The following is a 23,909-nucleotide window of genomic DNA, read 5'->3' on the forward strand; positions in this document are numbered from 1 at the left end:
TGAAATGCAAATGGCCATTTCTCCTCTCTGAAGGGTCAGTGAGTCAAAGCATGTTGGAACTCTGGTATTACCCGAATTGACCGAACACAATTGACCTTTTGACACAATTGACCGAATTACAGTGGTCCTAATTGACCTTCTGTACAATTGACTGTTTGGTTATTATTATATATATAGTGGGTTGGTTTGGATTTTTAATAATATAAGGGTATTGGGTTGAGGGTTGCGGGGGAGTTTGGATTGGGTGTGGAGTTGCAGGGGGTTTACCCAGCATATATATCCTAATTGACCTTTTAAATACGGTCAATTGTGCGGAAGGTAAATTGTGATTCGGTCAATTGTAATACGATCAATTCGTATACAACCGGAAGTCTTCCCTGAGAGGAAGAAATTCCATAGAAAAAGTTTTTTGAACCATGTGTGTTCTCAGAAGGGATGCTCTCCCAGGCTTATTAATCTTGTAAAACGTGTGGTTTCACCCTAAGTCACAGGGGGTGATCCAGACATGGAGCCAATGCTCACTGTGCCTTTCAGAGGATGAGCTTCACCTCACCGCGGAGGCACAGCAATACCAAAGCACATGTCTGGAATTGCTGATGGCACACTTGTTCAAAGGAGAAGTGCCTAGTAATTCAATTATGGTCTGCATTTGTGATTGGGATCAGACCGATATGTTGTGAATTTAGGTGCATTTTATTCCCGACTGACATCTTTTTTGAATCTGGGTGCTTTCCCCACTGTTGTGTGTTCTGATTCTAGGTGCATTTTCCCACTATTGTGTGATCTGAGTCTAGGTACGTTTTTCCTACTGCTGTATGGTCTGAACCTAGGTACATTTCCCACTACTGCGTGTTCTGATTCTGGGTCCACTTTCCCACTACTGTGTAATCTGAATCTAGGTGCATTTTGTTTCTCGCCACACTGAATGTTTTGATATAGGTGATTTTTCCAACCACTTTAGTTTTTCAAACTGGGTGCATGTTCCACTACATTGAATGTGTGAATCTAAGTGCTTCCTCCCACCACAGTGCCCTGGGTACATTCTGGATCTATGTGCATCCGCCTACTTTTAGACACCATGCTTCACATTGCCCCAATCAGACCTGAACGCTGGTGCTCAAGAAACCTAATTAATGACCTACCCAGCCAGCCTCTCCCCTCTTCCTCCATTTGCTCAACCCTCTACACCATCATACACGCAGCCCCCTCTCCTGCCTTCACGACACCCAGTTAAATGCACACCTAACCCCCAAAACCAACCCCACCCTACCCACCTATCCATCCTCAATGTAAATCTCGCTCCTCCCAAATCAGAGCTGCACATTGTTGAGCTAGCGGTGAAAATATTGACCCCTCCAGCCACCCTCCAATCTCGTCTCTCCAGTCACCCACCCAACTATTCCCCACACACCCCACCAAGCATTGCTTCACTTTTCCCACCACTAACTCGCACTTCCAATCACTAAGTGCAGCAACGGCCATCCTGGTGAACAACCCAATCTCAACAGCCCCCCACCGCTCACCCACACCCCTCTGGCTTCCTGAATCTTTTAAAAGGGCTATGGTTCCATCAATCTCAGGACCCCCGACCCTCTCCCTTCTCCTTTGCGCCATCTGAGATCCCAATACATGCCTACTCCCTACTCCACCAAAATCTCCCCACCCACCCCAACCCTGTCCTAGCTCTCCACACCCTCAAAACCCCCAACCCCCAAATGCACACCTACCCCTCCCATGCCCTGCATTGAACCCCCCTTCCTTTCCGCTGCCACCTCCCTACTGGTCACCCATCCTGCCACCCCCTGTCCTACAACAACAAATCCTGTGACCCTAGCCCGGTCAGATACTGCCAATCACCACTCTTCTCCTCCAACCCACATACCAAATCCTGTTTTTTTCTCTAACATCCCCCACTCTCGGAAACCAAACCTGCTCTCTTGCATACCCATCAACGGCAGGTCTGTCTCCAAAAACAAATTCAACATCTTTTACTTTATCTCAGATGAGAACCTGGACATCCTCTGTATCACTGAGACCTGGTTTGATGATGATTTGATGGTTTGATGATGATTACAAACCTACTGTACACAAGAGCTTCCCTCCAGGGTACAACCTAATTGTACAGAACAGATCCAGTAGAGGAGGACGGCTGGCCATCGTACACGAACACCAGATCCAAGCCAAGTCCTATTTGCTTTTTGTACCAGCTGATCTGATAGGCGACTCCTTTTAAAACCTGATAATTTGTTAAACACAGAATCCAATGTTTAATGAAAAAGATGTGCTTCAGGTTGTCACATTTCCTCGGAGTCAGCGGTATAAAGCCTAACCCGCTTGATAATTAGGTAAAAAAAAGAAAGAGAAGACCCTTGACTCTGCACCAATTATTCAAACTCATTGTATTTTATTTCAATAGAAGCCATTGATAACGCGTGTTTCGGCTGAAATCTGGGCTAAATATTATAACCACAAATATCATATCAGTAATCAATGCAGTAAACACATCACAATTCATGAAACGTCCCCATATTCACATTTCAGCAAAGGTAATGCATAATTTTCGTGACAGAAATTAAGGGTTGGAGATGGGGAAGATTGTATAGGGAATGAAAAAGATGCATATGTGGGGAGAATGGGGAAGAAAGAGGAAGAAAAAAAAGAAAACAAACAAGAGAAAAGAAAAAGAAAAACAAATATGGTTAACAACAGAGTGTTCCAACCAACATATCCATCAGTGCTTGCAGTATGCTGTTTCTCATTTATGAGTATTTTAACATTTAGAGATGGGTAACTTACACAAATGTTTCAAAGTATTTTCTCTCATTAGTTTATTGGTGCTCCTTTGTCTTGGGTTTATTCCCAGAAATTCATCCTGTATATTGTAAATATATAAATCATGATTAATGCTTAATCTAAATTAACATATTGATTTAATTTGCTCAACTAGCTTGCTGTATTCCCTGGTTCATAAGGGTTGAGTACTCATTGCTTACCTGAGTATTTCCTGTACTAACTAGAATTAATTGTCACTCGCAATTTGGGTACCAAACAATTGTGTTCTAAAATTGCTTATTTTAACGTGGGCTCTTTATGCTTTAACTCCGTAATATCTAACATTGTGGCTGACTTTAGTATTCTCATTACATTCGTTTATATACACGATCCCGAATCCACCTCAATCATAGAATCGTGTAAACCAACTTGTCAAAGCTTACCTAGATCTGCTGAGTCACTCGCGTTGGCTGTCTTCTTGTTGCCTGGAACGCCAGCGCCATCTTGGAATCCTTTTTATAGGGTTTCCATGACAACGCGGCGTGCCGGGTCCTTGAATCCCTCGCCTGAATCCTGACAAATTATTATGTTTAAGGGCAGCATTCAATGTTGCTGATCTGCCAAGTACATCTGCTGATGTCTTCCTTATAAGTGAATATAAATTATTTTATCTCATAATTTCTTTGGGTTGTCATGGCAACCTCCACCATTTTGTCTCCCGCTCTTCGAAAGTAACCATAGCAACGCATCGTACTCTGTAAATCAGGTTATTGTCATTGTAAGTGTAGTCGCTTGTCAGCGTATGTTAATATAAATCTATAGTGTAAATGCTCACTAGAAAATGCTCCAACATATTAGAATGCCTGCTTCAGGCCGTCCATGCTTCGAGTTTAATAATGGTTGGCTATTTGTTGATAACGGGTCAGTAATCCTTGAATCGGGTTACTGTAATTGTAAATGTAGCCGCTTTATAGCGTTTACTAATGGAAAGCCAATGGAAATGCACATTAGAAATGCTCACTATAAAAATGTTCCAACATATTAAAATGCCTAGTTCAAGCCGTGGGTATTTCAAGCTAACTGTTTGTTAAAAACTGTCCGTTCACTCACGGTTTGTATCATGTACCATTACCGATCAAATTAGAAGTATTGCTTTTCTTAAATTCAATGGCCCAGCTGCCAGGTCCCCAAACAGTTCTTCCTGTTTGCATGCTGATTTCCTCCTATCTATGAACAGAAAAACCGGAGTTGTGCAGGCAAGCAGTTCAACCAATTACTTAATTGCATTTAAATTGCCCCATTAATTACTATGTTATGCCAAAACCTCAAATATTGTGTATACCCAATAGGAAATATTAATCATAAATTGATACATCCTGTGCATAGATCTATATGTTCCATTCAAATTAGAGTTATTGCAATTGTGCATCATACCAACCAGAATAATTAAAGCAATTTATGCATAATATTATATGTATCATTCTCACCAAATGATTGCATTCATACATCACATATAGATGAATCATGTCATCTCTCTGTCTATATTCCAGACTGTTATGAAATATAACTTTTATGAGTGCTATTAATTAAATGGTCCTAATCAACATCATTGCATTCATGTTTCACACGTAAAGGAACAATGCCATCTCATTATCGGTATTTAAACCTGTTACACTTGAGTTCAAATAGCAAATAAGCAGTGCCTCTGCCTGACGTAATGCTTTTATTCTGTCCCCGCCCCTTTTGGACAATGTTACATGTTGGAGGCCACTAAACTTCATCTTTGATTTATCATCCATTTGATGTATGTACTGCGAATGTAAACCCAAAGGCAAGGATGTATCCTGACTCCCAATTTTGGTCATGTGCTCTTGAATCCTCGTTCTCTTTTAGTAATGACTATGTAGACTTTTACACAAACACAACAAATGCGGTACACAACATACTTTGTTCTGTAGTTTATTCCTTGTTTGATTTCTACAGTTTTCTCATTAATATCCGTGAATTCATTGTTCTGGCCATAGAAAATCTGCACATAGAGCATAACCCACACTTCCTGAAGCCTATATCATCTGTTCTAAGCCATGTGTGTAACCTGGGCTCTTTGATATCTAATTAATGACTTCATTAATGACTTCAGGGTATCCGTTCTCTTATAGATCATTGCCGGTTTGTCTCCTACGAATTTGATTATCTGCTCATCCAATTTGAGTAAGTGCCAATGTTTCTGTAATGCTTTTTGATTTTATTATGACCTTGATTAAATTGAGTAATAAACATGACTTCTGTTGCACTCGCATTCGGCAATCTCGTCTTCTTATGTAAAGTATCTGCCTGTTTCAAATCTTTCGTTTTTTCAAATGCCTTTTTTACACTCTTTATCGAATATACTTTGTTTATGAAGCGATTCTTCAGTAGTTTGCATTCCTGCTCAAATGTAGTTTGCTCTTGACAGTTGCGCCTTGCTTGGATGTACTCACCCAATGCTATGTTTTCAATAGTACTTCTCTGATGACAACTTGTGGTATGTAGCATTGAGTTGACCGCAGTTGTCTTTCTGAATGTCCAAGTTTCTAAATGATGATTTGTCACATTGATTGTGAGATCCAAAAAGTGTATTTGTTTAGTATTGCATTCTCCTGTAAATTCGAAATCAAAGTAATTGTGATTCAATCTGTTAGTAAATTCTAGAAACAATTTTTCCATTCCCTCCCAAATCAACAGGATGTCGTCAATGTATCTCTTCCACAATGTTTTTCTGATACCATAGTCTGGGTCTTGATAAACTACTTTTTCTTCCAACATACCCATGAAGAGATTTGCCAATGCTGGGGCAAATTTGATGTCCATTGCAACCCCCTTCTTTTGTTGGTATATATTGTTGTCAAAGATATACATATTTCAATCCAGTGTCAATTGCAACATTTCCTTTAACATCTGTATCTGTTGAAAGTATGAGGCAGAATCGTTCCTGAAGGTATAGTCTATTGTGGCTATCGCCCATTTGTGTTGAATGGATGTGTACAATGCTTTTACGTCTAGAGTGGCCAGGGTGAAAGAATCTTGCCATTTGAATATTTGTAATAGACGCATAACACTAGTAGAGTCCTGTAAATATGAATCGAGAAGACTGGCTCTCGGTTTGAGTATTCCATCTAAATATTATGATAAGTTCTCTGTCACCCACCCAATAACGCTCAGAATAGGGCGACCCTCCCGTATAGCATCAAAGCTTTTGTGGATTTCCGGTACGAAGGACATTGTCAGTGTCACCGGATCCTGTTCCAATAAAAATGATCTTTCTTCATCTGTAATCAAGCCTCTTTTCTGCCAGGTCATAATGGATTCTTTAATCTGTACAAGAATGTTTCGTTTTGCAGTTGTGTTCAAATTTCCATAGGCTACAAAAAGGGTAATAGAGGGACTGTACAAAAAACAGTCTGTTTTCAACTACCAACAACCAATATTACACCCAATCCAACACACAGAGGAGAGGAAGGAGGGGGGTAGAGAAAAACGAGAAGCTAGAAGCTACAGCAGACAACAAAAGGCAAACAAGGGCCAGCTCGAAAGAAGCCAACAAGAGCAAATATGTGAGGATCTAGTTTTAAACCTCTCAAGAAGAAATATCACAGAGGATGAACAAAAAATACTCAACAAAGGACTTTCGTTTGCACCATCAAAAGAACTGAATAAAGTGGATATACATATTGATCTTTACAAATTCATACGGAAATTGATATTAAAACATTTTTTGCCACAAAAGCACCGGGATCGTATGAAAAAAAGTAACAGCCACCACTAATTAGTGAGCTTGCAATTAAAGACATAGAGGCTACGTATATGTTGTGATCACTGACAGAAGATGAAGACTTTGAGATGATGAATCTAATACATGAACTAAAAATATAACCAGACCTTCTAACAACAAAGGAACTTAAAACAAGATCTAAATGTGTTCAACAATTACCAATGGACAATGTAATTGATACATTTTACCAAGCTGTATCATGGTAATTTTACAAAATGTCCAGGCATGCTCAAAAGGACAACACTAACTACAGGCATAACAAAGACAACTTGTCACTTTGGGAAAAAAGGGCCCTGAAAAAATTATCAGCAGATACATTGAATGTCATCAAAGAGGCTGATAAAGGGGGCAATATAGTCATAATGAATCGGGAAGATTACTTGAGTATGGTATCCAATCATCTAACTACCCCCGGATGCTATGGAAATTTGAACACAACTGCAAAACAAAACATTCTTGTACAGATTAAAGAATCCGTTAGGACCTGGCATAAAAGAGGCTTGATTACAGATGAAGAATTATCATTTTTATTGGTACAGGATCCGGTGACACTGATAATGTACTTCCTACCCAAAATACACAAAAGCTTTGACACTATACCAGAGGGTCACCCTATTCTGAGCAGTATTGGGTGGGTGACAGAGAATTTATCAGAATATTTAGATGAAATACTCAAACCAAGAGCCAGTCTTCTCGATTCATATTGGCAGGACTCTACTATTGTTATGCGTCTATTACAAACATTCAAATGGCAAGATTCTTTCACCCTGGACACTCTAGACGTAAAAGCATTGTACACATCCATTCAACACAAATGGGCGATAGCCACAATAGACTATACCTTCAGGAACGATTCTGCCTCATACTTTCAACAGATACAGATGTTAAAGGAAATGTCGAAATTGACACTGGATTTGAATATGTGTATCTTTGACAACACTATATAATAACAAAAGAAGGGGTTTGTCATGGGGACCAAACTTGCAGAAGATTTGGCAAATGTCTTCATTGCTATGTTGGAAGAAAAAGTAGTTTATCAAGACCCAGACTATGGTACCAGAATAAAATTGTGGAAGAGATACATTGACGACATCCTGTTGATTTGTGAGGGAATGTTAGAATTGTTTCTAGAATTTACTAATAGATTGAATCACAATTACCTTGATATCGAATTTACAGGAGAATGCAATGCTAAACAAATACACTTTTTGGATCTCATAATCATTGTGACAAATCATCATTTAGAAACTTGGACATTCAATTAATTTGGACATACCATTGGGTGAGTACTTCCGAGCCAGGCGCAACTGTCAAGAGCAAACTACATTTGAGCAGGAATGCAAACTACTGAAGAATTGCTTCAAAAACAGAGGGTATTCGATAAAGAGTGTAAAAAAGGCATTCAAAAAACAAAAGATTTGAAACAAGCAGATACTTTACATAAGAAGACGAGATTGCCGGATGCGAGTGCAACAGAATTCATGTTTATCACTCAATTTAATCAAGATCATAATAAAATCAAAAAGGTATTACAGAAACATTGGCACTTACTCAAATTGGATGAGCATATCAACAAATTCGTAGGAGACAAACCAGCAATGATCTATACAAGAGTGGATACCCTGAAGTCATTAATTAGTCCATCACTTCTACCAGATATCAAAGAGCCCAGGTTACACACATGGCTAAGAAGAGATGATATAGGCTTCAGGGAGTGTGGGTTCTGCTCTATGTGCAAATTTGCTATGGACAGAACAAAAGAATTCAAGGATATTAATGGGAAAACTGTGGAAATCAAACAAGGAATAAACTGCAGAACAAAGTATGTGGTGTACGGCATTCATTGAGTTTCTTTAAAAGTCTGCATAGGCAGTACGAAAAGAGAACTTAAAATGAAGATTCGAGAGCACATGACCAAAATTGGAGTCAGGATCGATCCTTGCCCCTGGGTTTGCATTGGCAGTACATACATCAAATTGATGATAAATCAAAGATGAAGTTTATTGGCCTCCAGCATTTAACCTTGTCCAAAAGGGGCAGGGACAGAATTAAAGCATTACTTCAGGCAGAGGCACAGCTTATTTGCTATTTGACCTCAAATGTAACAGGTTTAAATACCGATAATGAGATGGCATCGTTCCTCTAGGTGTGAAACATGAATGCAATGATGTTGATTAGGACCATTTAATTAATAGCACTCATAAAAGTTATATTTCATAACAGTCTGGAATATAGACAAAGAGATGACATTATTCATCTATATGTGATGTATGAATGCAATCATTTGGTGAGAATGATACATATAATGTTATGCATGCATTGCTTTAATTATTCTGGTTGGTATGATGCACAATTGCAATAACTCTAATTTAAATGGAACATATAGATATATGCACAGGATGTATCAATTTATGATTAATATTCCCTATTGGGTACACACAATATTTGAGGTTTTGGCATAACATATTTATTAATGGGGCAATTTAAATGCAATTAAGTAATTGGTTGAACTGCTTGCCTGCCAAACTCTGTTTTTTTCTGTTCATAGATAGGAGGAAATCAGCATGCAAACAGGAAGAACCATTTGGGGACCTGGCAGCTGGGCCATTGAATTTAAGAAAAGCAACACTTCTAATTTGACCGGTAATGGTACATGATACAAACCGTGAGTGAACGGACAGTTTTTAACAAACAGTTAGCTTGAAATACCCACGGCTTGAACTAGGCATTTTAATATGTTGGAGCATTTTTTTAGTGAGCATTTATAATGTGCATTTCCATTGGCTTTCCATTAGTAAACTCTATAAATCGGCTACATTTACAATTAAAATAACCCGATTCAAGGATTACTAACAGTTATCAACAAATAGCCAACCATTATTAACCTCGAAGCATGGACGGCCTGAAGCAGGCATTCTAATATGTTGGAGCATTTTCTAGTGAGCATTTACAACATAGATTTATATTAACATACGCTGACAAGCGGCTACACTTACAATGACCATTGCTATGGTTACGTTCCAAAAGCGGGAGACGAAATGGTGGAGGTTGCCACGACAACCCGACGAAATTATGAGATAAAATAATTTATATTCACTTATAAGGAAGACATCGGCAGATGTAGTTGGCAGATCAACAACATTGAATGCTGCCCTTAAACATAATAATTTGTCAGGATTCAGCGGAGGGAGTCAAGGACCTGGCATGCCGTGGTGTCATGGAAACCTTATAACAAAAGGTTCCAAGATGGCGCCGGCCTTCCAGGCAACGATAAGACAGCCAACGCGAGTGACTCAGCAGATCTAGGTAAGCTTTGACAAGCTGGTTTACGCGATTCTATGACTGAGGTGGATTCGGGATCGTGTATATAAACGAATGTAATGAGAATACTAAAGCCAGCCACAATGTTAGATAATACGGAGTTAAAGCATAAAGAGCACAAGTTAAAATAAGCATTTTTAGAACATGATTGTTTGGTACCTAAATTGCGAGTTACAATTAATTCTAGTTAGTACAGAAAATACTCAGGTAAGCAATGAGTACTCAACCTTTATGAACCGGGGAATGCACCACGCTAGTCGAGCAAATTAAATCAATATGTTAATTTAGATTAAGCATTAATCAGGATTTATATATTAATAATATATTATTGACATGATGAATTTCTGGGATTAAGAAAATACTTTGAATAATTTGGGAAAGTTACCCATCTCTAAATGCTAAAATACTCATACATGAGAAACAGCATACTGCAAGCACTGATGGATATGTTAGTTGGAACATTCCATTCTTAACCATATTTGTTTCTCTTGTTTGTTTTCTTTTTTTCTTCTTCGTCTTTCTCCTCCATTCTCCCCACATATGATGACTTGAATTCAATTGCATCTTTTTCATTCCCTACACAATCTTCCCCATCTCCAACCCTTAATTTCTGTCACGAAAATTATGCATTACCTTTGCTGCAATATGGATATGGGGACGTTTCATGGATTGTGATGTGTTTACTGCAATGATTACTAATATGATATTTGCGGTTATAATAATTAGCCCAGATTTGAGAAAGGCTCAGAAGAGCCGAAACACGTATTATCAAGGGCTTCTATTGAAATAAAATACAACGAGTTTGAATAATTGGTGCAGATTCAAGTAGTCTTCTCTTTCATTTTTTACCCAAGTCCTATTTAAGGATAACTTGGCCTACACACTGATTGTGAATCAATGCAAGTAAAATTCCAACTCTCACTGGCTATCACCCACAGTTTTCTACTGCTATACAGACCCCCTGGCTACAACAGGAATTTTGGAGACTCACTCAGTGACACACTATCAACCGCCTTATTTCAGCACCTTTCTCTTACCGTATTAGGAGATTTCAATATCTGGTTTGACATTACCTTAAACCCCATCATCCACTCTCACACTGATAACCTAGAAGCCTTCAACTTGGCACAACTCACATCTCTCCCCACCCACTCTGCATGTCATACCCTTCGATGCAGTTTTCAGTGCCACAAACCTTATTTTCACCCTTCCTCCCTGCCCTCTAACCTAGACAGATCGCTCTGCAATCTTCTTCTCCCTCCTGGCCCCCACCGCCCACTCCCCCGGGTTACCAGCCTGCCCTCTCCAACCCCTCCCTCTCATACCCCCTCTGAAATAAAGTCAATAATAACACGGATCTAGCCAATTCCCTCTGCAACTCACTCCCAGCACTCTTGCTCCAGGACGGTCCTCTCATATTAAACTCTTCCATCACTGGCTCTCAAGTACCCTACTACCCCTCACTCCAATGAAACTTACCTCTCAGAGACTGGTCCCCAACTCCAAGTGATACACAACCCACATCATATCTATTAGAACTCTCAAACACTGATTGGAGCGGACTTGGAAAACCAACCCCACTCCTCAAAACAAAACCTCTCTTGCTTCACTCACAAGGGCCTATCTGTCAGAAATCAGGAAAGCCAAAAAAAAACATCTACAGGAACTGAATCTTCAAATCCTGTAAACCAAGCCAGAAAATGCACAGACTCATCATAGAACTCAAAACACGAGTCTGGTCAAACCACCCCCACTCCCAACTCCCTATGTCTCTACGACACCCTGTCCGAACACTTTCACAGTATCGCTATGGATAGACACTGTGCCATCCTTTAAAAGCTATAACTGATGCCACCTAGCCCTTCTGTTCTCAACCTAACCCCAGACCTCCCACCACCTCTATGCTAGTCTGATTTTTCTCCCATCTCACACCCTGAGTTCCTCAAGTTGCTTGCTCAAAGCCATCCATCAGGCTCCCCTCGTGATCCATGTCCCTAAACTCTTCTCAAGAATATTCTAACAAGATGTGCAGGCAGCATTGCACGGTCCATCCTTAACCAGTCCTTCTTCTAAGGAATCTTCCCAAAAACCTTCAAAACTTCTTGCGTCAAACCTCTCCACAAAAAAACCCTTGCTCATCCCACTCCTCCCTCCGAACTACAAACCTATTTCCAACACCTGCTTCTTTGCCAAACTCCTGGACTGTACTGCATATAAACAGCTCTGCCTCTTCACAGAATAAAATAACCTCATTGACCCAGCCCAAACCATCTTCAGATCCCTCAGAGGAACTGCATCAAATTCAGTTCTGAGGTTCTTGGTAGGTTGATAGCAGATGAGTTTATCTTGGAGGAATTTGGGTCTGATGTTGTGGAGGGCACAGTAAGTGATGCACATGGTTTAAAGGTAGTCTGTCGGCCGATAGGTAGCCAGTATAGTACTCTGAGAGTGGGGCTAATATGTTTTCTGTGTGATGGACTAAATAGGAGATGGGGAGCTGTGTTTTGGATTCTTTGGAGTTTCCTGAACTGGTATGCCGGAGCCCTTAGGTAAAGGGAGTTTGCATAGTCTATGCTGGAGAGGATGATGTCAAGGATAGCAGAGATTCGGTGTGGGTAGGTGAGGTATGGGAAACTTCACCTTAGGATGCGTAGGAGGATTCCTTTTTGCAACACCAGACTACTGCTAGGCAGGTCAAATGGCCTATTTTGAACATCACCTGAAACAAATTAATGTGATATGTTAATGATGGAGTTGTTTTGTTTAGCCAAGGGTTAGCCCTTTTAGACCTACCCCCCTTGGATCTCTCTTGTAGTCTAATAAGTGCTGAATTGCATACAACTCGTGCCCCCTTGCATTACTGCCTCAGGGCTGGTAAATGAGTGAAAGCCCACACAGTGTGCTGTCCCAGCCATGTGTGTAATGCTTTGACCATTGCTGCTCATGTCACTGGAGAAGAAGACCTTTTGGCCCATGTCGTTGTGTGGTGTCCACCCTACTGTATTCATAACCATGTTGCATAATTGCAGTGCTGTATTGTAAGAAACAAAATGTCTTCCAACAACTTTCCAACAGTGACTGACCATTTCAATAAGCTGACAGAAACCAGGGTGTTCCACAAAAGAGTAGTGTAAACGGTCTACTTGCATCATTATAGCAAGGTTAGCATCAAACAGGTGCTGTCTGCTATGAGACTCGTTGTATGTTTACATATGCTCAAATGCATTCATAACACTGGCTGATTGCAATGTTGAATCACTGATAAGTACCACTGGGGCACAGGGTTGGGGTTGGCATACTACTTCAAACCACAGACACAACTATGGTATTTGCACAGATAATTGTGCAGACCGATGGAAGTGTTCTGCTTGTCTGATGTTATGGGAATGCTTTCCCTTCAGATCGTGGGGCTTATTCCCATGTCTACGCATGGTGCCACCACAAATTGGACTACATAGATGTATTAGCCAAGTGTGTCCATGCCTTCCATTGACACAACATTAAACACAAGAGTGTGCACATGGACAGATGTGGTTGCTGTTTATTCTCTGTTAAGTACTGTCATAGGTGTGGCAAGCATCTGTGACTGAACGTTTGTTTATCAAAGTGACTATACACAGGTGGCAGTGAGCTTCTATTGCTACAACATTCTCCAAATATGGCGTGCCATTCTTCTCTTTCTCCTCATCATCACTTCTTTCCAGCACTTCAAGAGATGGACATTAATTGGTGTGCCACTTGCATACCCCCAAATCTCTGCTGCTTCTCCCACAAAAGTCACACAGCAAGGTTGTCAAACAAGCTATCCTCAGGATTCCTGGCTCCAGTAACTCAACCCAGGTGTCAACTGATGGCTCGTATGTGAGACAGATACTAACTGGTGACTCACCCACCACCTGTGCGATTTTGTGCTACTCCTTCGAACAACATCAGACAAGCATGAATCTTCCACAAGCTTCCCTCAGGGAGATCAAGAGTCACATGAATGTGTCTCACAGTCACTCAAACTGCACTCCCTCACAATTGAATCCCTCATCTTAAACTTGCACCTGATGATACTAGTGTGTTTGCCACTTCACATTACTGAATATATCACATATGACTTTATAAGTAAAACCTACCCTAAGTGTAACTCTCTGTGTCTCCATTCACTCACTACCTCTCCTCTCCCCACCCTTCTTCCTACTGAAATACTCTAAATCCACTCCGGGTTACTCCACCTTCCTTTAATGTCCAAAGATTGCCTATCTAAAATCTGCCAAGTACTGAAAAGGAGGTCATACCACATATTGGGCTTCATTCTAAGTCGGCCAGTGCGGTAAAAAGGTGCTGGTATTTATGGATACCGGCACTTTACTGCACCAACCAACTACAAGTTTTCTGGTGGGACCATGGGTCTACCTGAAGCTCGGGTGGTGGGTCATACCAACATGCAAATATCTGAGGGGGGTTCCTTGGCTATAAGCAACTGGTGTGAGATATTAGTGAACAAATGTTTTCCCAGTTGAATGGTCCGCTTGAAAATAAATGTATTACACTGTGTGTATAAATTCTGTCAGTGAATGTCTAGATGTGACCAATTACCATGTATACCAATACGAATGGGGAGTACACAGTAAAATGTCTTCATCCACACTAAGTTTATTGCTTACCTCTCTCGCTTCCTTTCCACTAAACTTCATCTTTGATTTATCATCCATTTGATGTATGTACTGCGAATGTAAACCCAAAGGCAAGGATGTATCCTGACTCCCAATTTTGGTCATGTGCTCTTGAATCCTCGTTCTCTTTTAGTAATGACTATGTAGACTTTTACACAAACACAACAAATGCGGTACACAACATACTTTGTTCTGTAGTTTATTCCTTGTTTGATTTCTACAGTTTTCTCATTAATATCCGTGAATTCATTGTTCTGGCCATAGAAAATCTGCACATAGAGCATAACCCACACTTCCTGAAGCCTATATCATCTGTTCTAAGCCATGTGTGTAACCTGGGCTCTTTGATATCTAATTAATGACTTCATTAATGACTTCAGGGTATCCGTTCTCTTATAGATCATTGCCGGTTTGTCTCCTACGAATTTAATATACCAGAGGGTCACCCTATTCTGAGCAGTATTGGGTGGGTGACAGAGAATTTATCAGAATATTTAGATGAAATACTCAAACCAAGAGCCAGTCTTCTCGATTCATATTGGCAGGACTCTACTATTGTTATGCGTCTATTACAAACATTCAAATGGCAAGATTCTTTCACCCTGGACACTCTAGACGTAAAAGCATTGTACACATCCATTCAACACAAATGGGCGATAGCCACAATAGACTATACCTTCAGGAACGATTCTGCCTCATACTTTCAACAGATACAGATGTTAAAGGAAATGTCGAAATTGACACTGGATTTGAATATGTGTATCTTTGACAACACTATATAATAACAAAAGAAGGGGTTTGTCATGGGGACCAAACTTGCAGAAGATTTGGCAAATGTCTTCATTGCTATGTTGGAAGAAAAAGTAGTTTATCAAGACCCAGACTATGGTACCAGAATAAAATTGTGGAAGAGATACATTGACGACATCCTGTTGATTTGTGAGGGAATGTTAGAATTGTTTCTAGAATTTACTAATAGATTGAATCACAATTACCTTGATATCGAATTTACAGGAGAATGCAATGCTAAACAAATACACTTTTTGGATCTCATAATCATTGTGACAAATCATCATTTAGAAACTTGGACATTCAATTAATTTGGACATACCATTGGGTGAGTACTTCCGAGCCAGGCGCAACTGTCAAGAGCAAACTACATTTGAGCAGGAATGCAAACTACTGAAGAATTGCTTCAAAAACAGAGGGTATTCGATAAAGAGTGTAAAAAAGGCATTCAAAAAACAAAAGATTTGAAACAAGCAGATACTTTACATAAGAAGACGAGATTGCCGGATGCGAGTGCAACAGAATTCATGTTTATCACTCAATTTAATCAAGATCATAATAAAATCAAAAAGGTATTACAGAAACATTGGCACTTACTCAAATTGGATGAGCATATCAACAAATTCGTAGGAGACAAACCAGCAATGATCTATACAAGAGTGGATACCCTGAAGTCATTAATTAGTCCATCACTTCTACCAGATATCAAAGAGCCCAGGTTACACACATGGCTAAGAAGAGATGATATAGGCTTCAGGGAGTGTGGGTTCTGCTCTATGTGCAAATTTGCTATGGACAGAACAAAAGAATTCAAGGATATTAATGGGAAAACTGTGGAAATCAAACAAGGAATAAACTGCAGAACAAAGTATGTGGTGTACGGCATTCATTGAGTTTCTTTAAAAGTCTGCATAGGCAGTACGAAAAGAGAACTTAAAATGAAGATTCGAGAGCACATGACCAAAATTGGAGTCAGGATCGATCCTTGCCCCTGGGTTTGCATTGGCAGTACATACATCAAATTGATGATAAATCAAAGATGAAGTTTATTGGCCTCCAGCATTTAACCTTGTCCAAAAGGGGCAGGGACAGAATTAAAGCATTACTTCAGGCAGAGGCACAGCTTATTTGCTATTTGACCTCAAATGTAACAGGTTTAAATACCGATAATGAGATGGCATCGTTCCTCTAGGTGTGAAACATGAATGCAATGATGTTGATTAGGACCATTTAATTAATAGCACTCATAAAAGTTATATTTCATAACAGTCTGGAATATAGACAAAGAGATGACATTATTCATCTATATGTGATGTATGAATGCAATCATTTGGTGAGAATGATACATATAATGTTATGCATGCATTGCTTTAATTATTCTGGTTGGTATGATGCACAATTGCAATAACTCTAATTTAAATGGAACATATAGATATATGCACAGGATGTATCAATTTATGATTAATATTCCCTATTGGGTACACACAATATTTGAGGTTTTGGCATAACATATTTATTAATGGGGCAATTTAAATGCAATTAAGTAATTGGTTGAACTGCTTGCCTGCCAAACTCTGTTTTTTTCTGTTCATAGATAGGAGGAAATCAGCATGCAAACAGGAAGAACCATTTGGGGACCTGGCAGCTGGGCCATTGAATTTAAGAAAAGCAACACTTCTAATTTGACCGGTAATGGTACATGATACAAACCGTGAGTGAACGGACAGTTTTTAACAAACAGTTAGCTTGAAATACCCACGGCTTGAACTAGGCATTTTAATATGTTGGAGCATTTTTTTAGTGAGCATTTATAATGTGCATTTCCATTGGCTTTCCATTAGTAAACTCTATAAATCGGCTACATTTACAATTAAAATAACCCGATTCAAGGATTACTAACAGTTATCAACAAATAGCCAACCATTATTAACCTCGAAGCATGGACGGCCTGAAGCAGGCATTCTAATATGTTGGAGCATTTTCTAGTGAGCATTTACAACATAGATTTATATTAACATACGCTGACAAGCGGCTACACTTACAATGACCATTGCTATGGTTACGTTCCAAAAGCGGGAGACGAAATGGTGGAGGTTGCCACGACAACCCGACGAAATTATGAGATAAAATAATTTATATTCACTTATAAGGAAGACATCGGCAGATGTAGTTGGCAGATCAACAACATTGAATGCTGCCCTTAAACATAATAATTTGTCAGGATTCAGCGGAGGGAGTCAAGGACCTGGCATGCCGTGGTGTCATGGAAACCTTATAACAAAAGGTTCCAAGATGGCGCCGGCCTTCCAGGCAACGATAAGACAGCCAACGCGAGTGACTCAGCAGATCTAGGTAAGCTTTGACAAGCTGGTTTACGCGATTCTATGACTGAGGTGGATTCGGGATCGTGTATATAAACGAATGTAATGAGAATACTAAAGCCAGCCACAATGTTAGATAATACGGAGTTAAAGCATAAAGAGCACAAGTTAAAATAAGCATTTTTAGAACATGATTGTTTGGTACCTAAATTGCGAGTTACAATTAATTCTAGTTAGTACAGAAAATACTCAGGTAAGCAATGAGTACTCAACCTTTATGAACCGGGGAATGCACCACGCTAGTCGAGCAAATTAAATCAATATGTTAATTTAGATTAAGCATTAATCAGGATTTATATATTAATAATATATTATTGACATGATGAATTTCTGGGATTAAGAAAATACTTTGAATAATTTGGGAAAGTTACCCATCTCTAAATGCTAAAATACTCATACATGAGAAACAGCATACTGCAAGCACTGATGGATATGTTAGTTGGAACATTCCATTCTTAACCATATTTGTTTCTCTTGTTTGTTTTCTTTTTTTCTTCTTCGTCTTTCTCCTCCATTCTCCCCACATATGATGACTTGAATTCAATTGCATCTTTTTCATTCCCTACACAATCTTCCCCATCTCCAACCCTTAATTTCTGTCACGAAAATTATGCATTACCTTTGCTGCAATATGGATATGGGGACGTTTCATGGATTGTGATGTGTTTACTGCAATGATTACTAATATGATATTTGCGGTTATAATAATTAGCCCAGATTTGAGAAAGGCTCAGAAGAGCCGAAACACGTATTATCAAGGGCTTCTATTGAAATAAAATACAACGAGTTTGAATAATTGGTGCAGATTCAAGTAGTCTTCTCTTTCATTTTTTACCCAAGTCCTATTTAAGGATAACTTGGCCTACACACTGATTGTGAATCAATGCAAGTAAAATTCCAACTCTCACTGGCTATCACCCACAGTTTTCTACTGCTATACAGACCCCCTGGCTACAACAGGAATTTTGGAGACTCACTCAGTGACACACTATCAACCGCCTTATTTCAGCACCTTTCTCTTACCGTATTAGGAGATTTCAATATCTGGTTTGACATTACCTTAAACCCCATCATCCACTCTCACACTGATAACCTAGAAGCCTTCAACTTGGCACAACTCACATCTCTCCCCACCCACTCTGCATGTCATACCCTTCGATGCAGTTTTCAGTGCCACAAACCTTATTTTCACCCTTCCTCCCTGCCCTCTAACCTAGACAGATCGCTCTGCAATCTTCTTCTCCCTCCTGGCCCCCACCGCCCACTCCCCCGGGTTACCAGCCTGCCCTCTCCAACCCCTCCCTCTCATACCCCCTCTGAAATAAAGTCAATAATAACACGGATCTAGCCAATTCCCTCTGCAACTCACTCCCAGCACTCTTGCTCCAGGACGGTCCTCTCATATTAAACTCTTCCATCACTGGCTCTCAAGTACCCTACTACCCCTCACTCCAATGAAACTTACCTCTCAGAGACTGGTCCCCAACTCCAAGTGATACACAACCCACATCATATCTATTAGAACTCTCAAACACTGATTGGAGCGGACTTGGAAAACCAACCCCACTCCTCAAAACAAAACCTCTCTTGCTTCACTCACAAGGGCCTATCTGTCAGAAATCAGGAAAGCCAAAAAAAAACATCTACAGGAACTGAATCTTCAAATCCTGTAAACCAAGCCAGAAAATGCACAGACTCATCATAGAACTCAAAACACGAGTCTGGTCAAACCACCCCCACTCCCAACTCCCTATGTCTCTACGACACCCTGTCCGAACACTTTCACAGTATCGCTATGGATAGACACTGTGCCATCCTTTAAAAGCTATAACTGATGCCACCTAGCCCTTCTGTTCTCAACCTAACCCCAGACCTCCCACCACCTCTATGCTAGTCTGATTTTTCTCCCATCTCACACCCTGAGTTCCTCAAGTTGCTTGCTCAAAGCCATCCATCAGGCTCCCCTCGTGATCCATGTCCCTAAACTCTTCTCAAGAATATTCTAACAAGATGTGCAGGCAGCATTGCACGGTCCATCCTTAACCAGTCCTTCTTCTAAGGAATCTTCCCAAAAACCTTCAAAACTTCTTGCGTCAAACCTCTCCACAAAAAAACCCTTGCTCATCCCACTCCTCCCTCCGAACTACAAACCTATTTCCAACACCTGCTTCTTTGCCAAACTCCTGGACTGTACTGCATATAAACAGCTCTGCCTCTTCACAGAATAAAATAACCTCATTGACCCAGCCCAAACCATCTTCAGATCCCTCAGAGGAACTGCATCAAATTCAGTTCTGAGGTTCTTGGTAGGTTGATAGCAGATGAGTTTATCTTGGAGGAATTTGGGTCTGATGTTGTGGAGGGCACAGTAAGTGATGCACATGGTTTAAAGGTAGTCTGTCGGCCGATAGGTAGCCAGTATAGTACTCTGAGAGTGGGGCTAATATGTTTTCTGTGTGATGGACTAAATAGGAGATGGGGAGCTGTGTTTTGGATTCTTTGGAGTTTCCTGAACTGGTATGCCGGAGCCCTTAGGTAAAGGGAGTTTGCATAGTCTATGCTGGAGAGGATGATGTCAAGGATAGCAGAGATTCGGTGTGGGTAGGTGAGGTATGGGAAACTTCACCTTAGGATGCGTAGGAGGATTCCTTTTTGCAACACCAGACTACTGCTAGGCAGGTCAAATGGCCTATTTTGAACATCACCTGAAACAAATTAATGTGATATGTTAATGATGGAGTTGTTTTGTTTAGCCAAGGGTTAGCCCTTTTAGACCTACCCCCCTTGGATCTCTCTTGTAGTCTAATAAGTGCTGAATTGCATACAACTCGTGCCCCCTTGCATTACTGCCTCAGGGCTGGTAAATGAGTGAAAGCCCACACAGTGTGCTGTCCCAGCCATGTGTGTAATGCTTTGACCATTGCTGCTCATGTCACTGGAGAAGAAGACCTTTTGGCCCATGTCGTTGTGTGGTGTCCACCCTACTGTATTCATAACCATGTTGCATAATTGCAGTGCTGTATTGTAAGAAACAAAATGTCTTCCAACAACTTTCCAACAGTGACTGACCATTTCAATAAGCTGACAGAAACCAGGGTGTTCCACAAAAGAGTAGTGTAAACGGTCTACTTGCATCATTATAGCAAGGTTAGCATCAAACAGGTGCTGTCTGCTATGAGACTCGTTGTATGTTTACATATGCTCAAATGCATTCATAACACTGGCTGATTGCAATGTTGAATCACTGATAAGTACCACTGGGGCACAGGGTTGGGGTTGGCATACTACTTCAAACCACAGACACAACTATGGTATTTGCACAGATAATTGTGCAGACCGATGGAAGTGTTCTGCTTGTCTGATGTTATGGGAATGCTTTCCCTTCAGATCGTGGGGCTTATTCCCATGTCTACGCATGGTGCCACCACAAATTGGACTACATAGATGTATTAGCCAAGTGTGTCCATGCCTTCCATTGACACAACATTAAACACAAGAGTGTGCACATGGACAGATGTGGTTGCTGTTTATTCTCTGTTAAGTACTGTCATAGGTGTGGCAAGCATCTGTGACTGAACGTTTGTTTATCAAAGTGACTATACACAGGTGGCAGTGAGCTTCTATTGCTACAACATTCTCCAAATATGGCGTGCCATTCTTCTCTTTCTCCTCATCATCACTTCTTTCCAGCACTTCAAGAGATGGACATTAATTGGTGTGCCACTTGCATACCCCCAAATCTCTGCTGCTTCTCCCACAAAAGTCACACAGCAAGGTTGTCAAACAAGCTATCCTCAGGATTCCTGGCTCCAGTAACTCAACCCAGGTGTCAACTGATGGCTCGTATGTGAGACAGATACTAACTGGTGACTCACCCACCACCTGTGCGATTTTGTGCTACTCCTTCGAACAACATCAGACAAGCATGAATCTTCCACAAGCTTCCCTCAGGGAGATCAAGAGTCACATGAATGTGTCTCACAGTCACTCAAACTGCACTCCCTCACAATTGAATCCCTCATCTTAAACTTGCACCTGATGATACTAGTGTGTTTGCCACTTCACATTACTGAATATATCACATATGACTTTATAAGTAAAACCTACCCTAAGTGTAACTCTCTGTGTCTCCATTCACTCACTACCTCTCCTCTCCCCACCCTTCTTCCTACTGAAATACTCTAAATCCACTCCGGGTTACTCCACCTTCCTTTAATGTCCAAAGATTGCCTATCTAAAATCTGCCAAGTACTGAAAAGGAGGTCATACCACATATTGGGCTTCATTCTAAGTCGGCCAGTGCGGTAAAAAGGTGCTGGTATTTATGGATACCGGCACTTTACTGCACCAACCAACTACAAGTTTTCTGGTGGGACCATGGGTCTACCTGAAGCTCGGGTGGTGGGTCATACCAACATGCAAATATCTGAGGGGGGTTCCTTGGCTATAAGCAACTGGTGTGAGATATTAGTGAACAAATGTTTTCCCAGTTGAATGGTCCGCTTGAAAATAAATGTATTACACTGTGTGTATAAATTCTGTCAGTGAATGTCTAGATGTGACCAATTACCATGTATACCAATACGAATGGGGAGTACACAGTAAAATGTCTTCATCCACACTAAGTTTATTGCTTACCTCTCTCGCTTCCTTTCGTTGTAATTTCTTTAACATGGAACAAAGAAAAGGATGCATTGCATCCTCTATGATATGATATGATATTTTATTTGTATCGCGCTCGTACACAAGTGTTTCAGAGCGCGACTGGGCAAGGGGGGGAACAAGGGAGAACACAGCACAACATAAAAATGATCTTACTAGGCCCAGTGACATTGAGAACGCGCAAGTGCATGGGAAAGGGAAAAGGGAAAAAGTGCATGGAAGGGGGAGAGTGGAAAGTGCAGAAGTCGAGGAGCGCAGATAAATAAAATAAATAGAAAATTGAGGCAAACTGTGGTAGTGCAGCCAGCAAGTGGCAAGTGCTGTGTTTAAGGCAGCAGACTGGGTAGTCTGAATAAGTGCAGAAAAGAAGAAAAATAGGGGGGGGCTGTATGGGTACAGATACATTCCCCAGTGCAAGGGGTGGCCAGGAGGGTGGCAGGGTGAGCAGGTACCTGGGCCCAGGGGACAGAGGGTGGCCAGGTGCACAGTGCCAAGAGAGCAGATCAGCAGGGGAAAAGGGGAGCAAAGGCAGAAGCAAAGAGGAAGGTTTTGAGGTGCTTCCGGAACCAGAGATGGTTCTCCTCAAGTTTTAGAGTGGCAGGGAGCCTGTTCCAGAGGGAGGCCACAGCCGAAGATAGCGATCTACCCCCAGCTCGTTTCTTTGAAAAACGACTGACCCTGAGGGAGTTAAAGGTAGAGGAGCGAAGAGCTCGAGAGGGGAGGTATTTGCGGAGGGATAGCTGAAGGTATTTTGGACCCAGGCCCCAGAAAGCCTTGTGGACAATGCAGAGGGTTTTGAATTTAATCCTTGCATCGACTGGGAGCCAATGGAGAGATTTCAAAGCTGGAGAGATAAGATCCCAGGGCTTCAGGCCAAGGACAAGTCTCGCAGTCCTGTTCTGAATAAGTTGTAGAGGGCGGAGATTAGAGGCAGGTAGATTTAGAAAGAGGCTGTTACAATAGTCCAAGCTAGAGAGAACCAGAGCTTGGGATACCATGAGCTTCTGGGGGAAGGAGAGGAAAGGCAGAATACCTCTGAGGAGGTGCAGTCAGAAGTTTGACTTTTTAGAGACATCAAAGATATGGACCGAGAAGGAAAGTGTGGAGTCAAAAGATGATGCCAAGGTTCTTAGCCTCGCAGGTAGGGGTAGGAGGAGGGCCAAGGGAGGCCAGCCAGAGAGTGAGGGAAAAGGATGGACATGGTGTGCCGATGAGGAGGATCTCCGTCTTGCTGGTATTCAAAGATCATTGGCGGCACACCAATTTTGAATGGCAGTTAGGTAGTCAGAGATGAGAGAGGGAGAGGAGGTGGCCGAGGGCAGCTGGAAAATGAGTTGAGTGTCATCAGCGTAGCACTGGAAATTTGAGCAGAAAATGGCAATGCAGTGAACGAGAGTTGCCAGGTATTGGTTGAAAAGCCAGGGTGAGAGGTTAGACCCCTGGGGAACCCCACAGGTGGAGAGGAAGATAGATGATAGGAACGACCCCAGTTGGACCTGGGAGGGTCGATCA

Source organism: Ambystoma mexicanum, chromosome 9 (genome assembly GCF_040938575.1).
Source record: "Ambystoma mexicanum isolate Mex_15411 chromosome 9, UKY_AmexF1_1, whole genome shotgun sequence".
NCBI classification, from domain to species: domain Eukaryota; kingdom Metazoa; phylum Chordata; class Amphibia; order Caudata; family Ambystomatidae; genus Ambystoma; species Ambystoma mexicanum.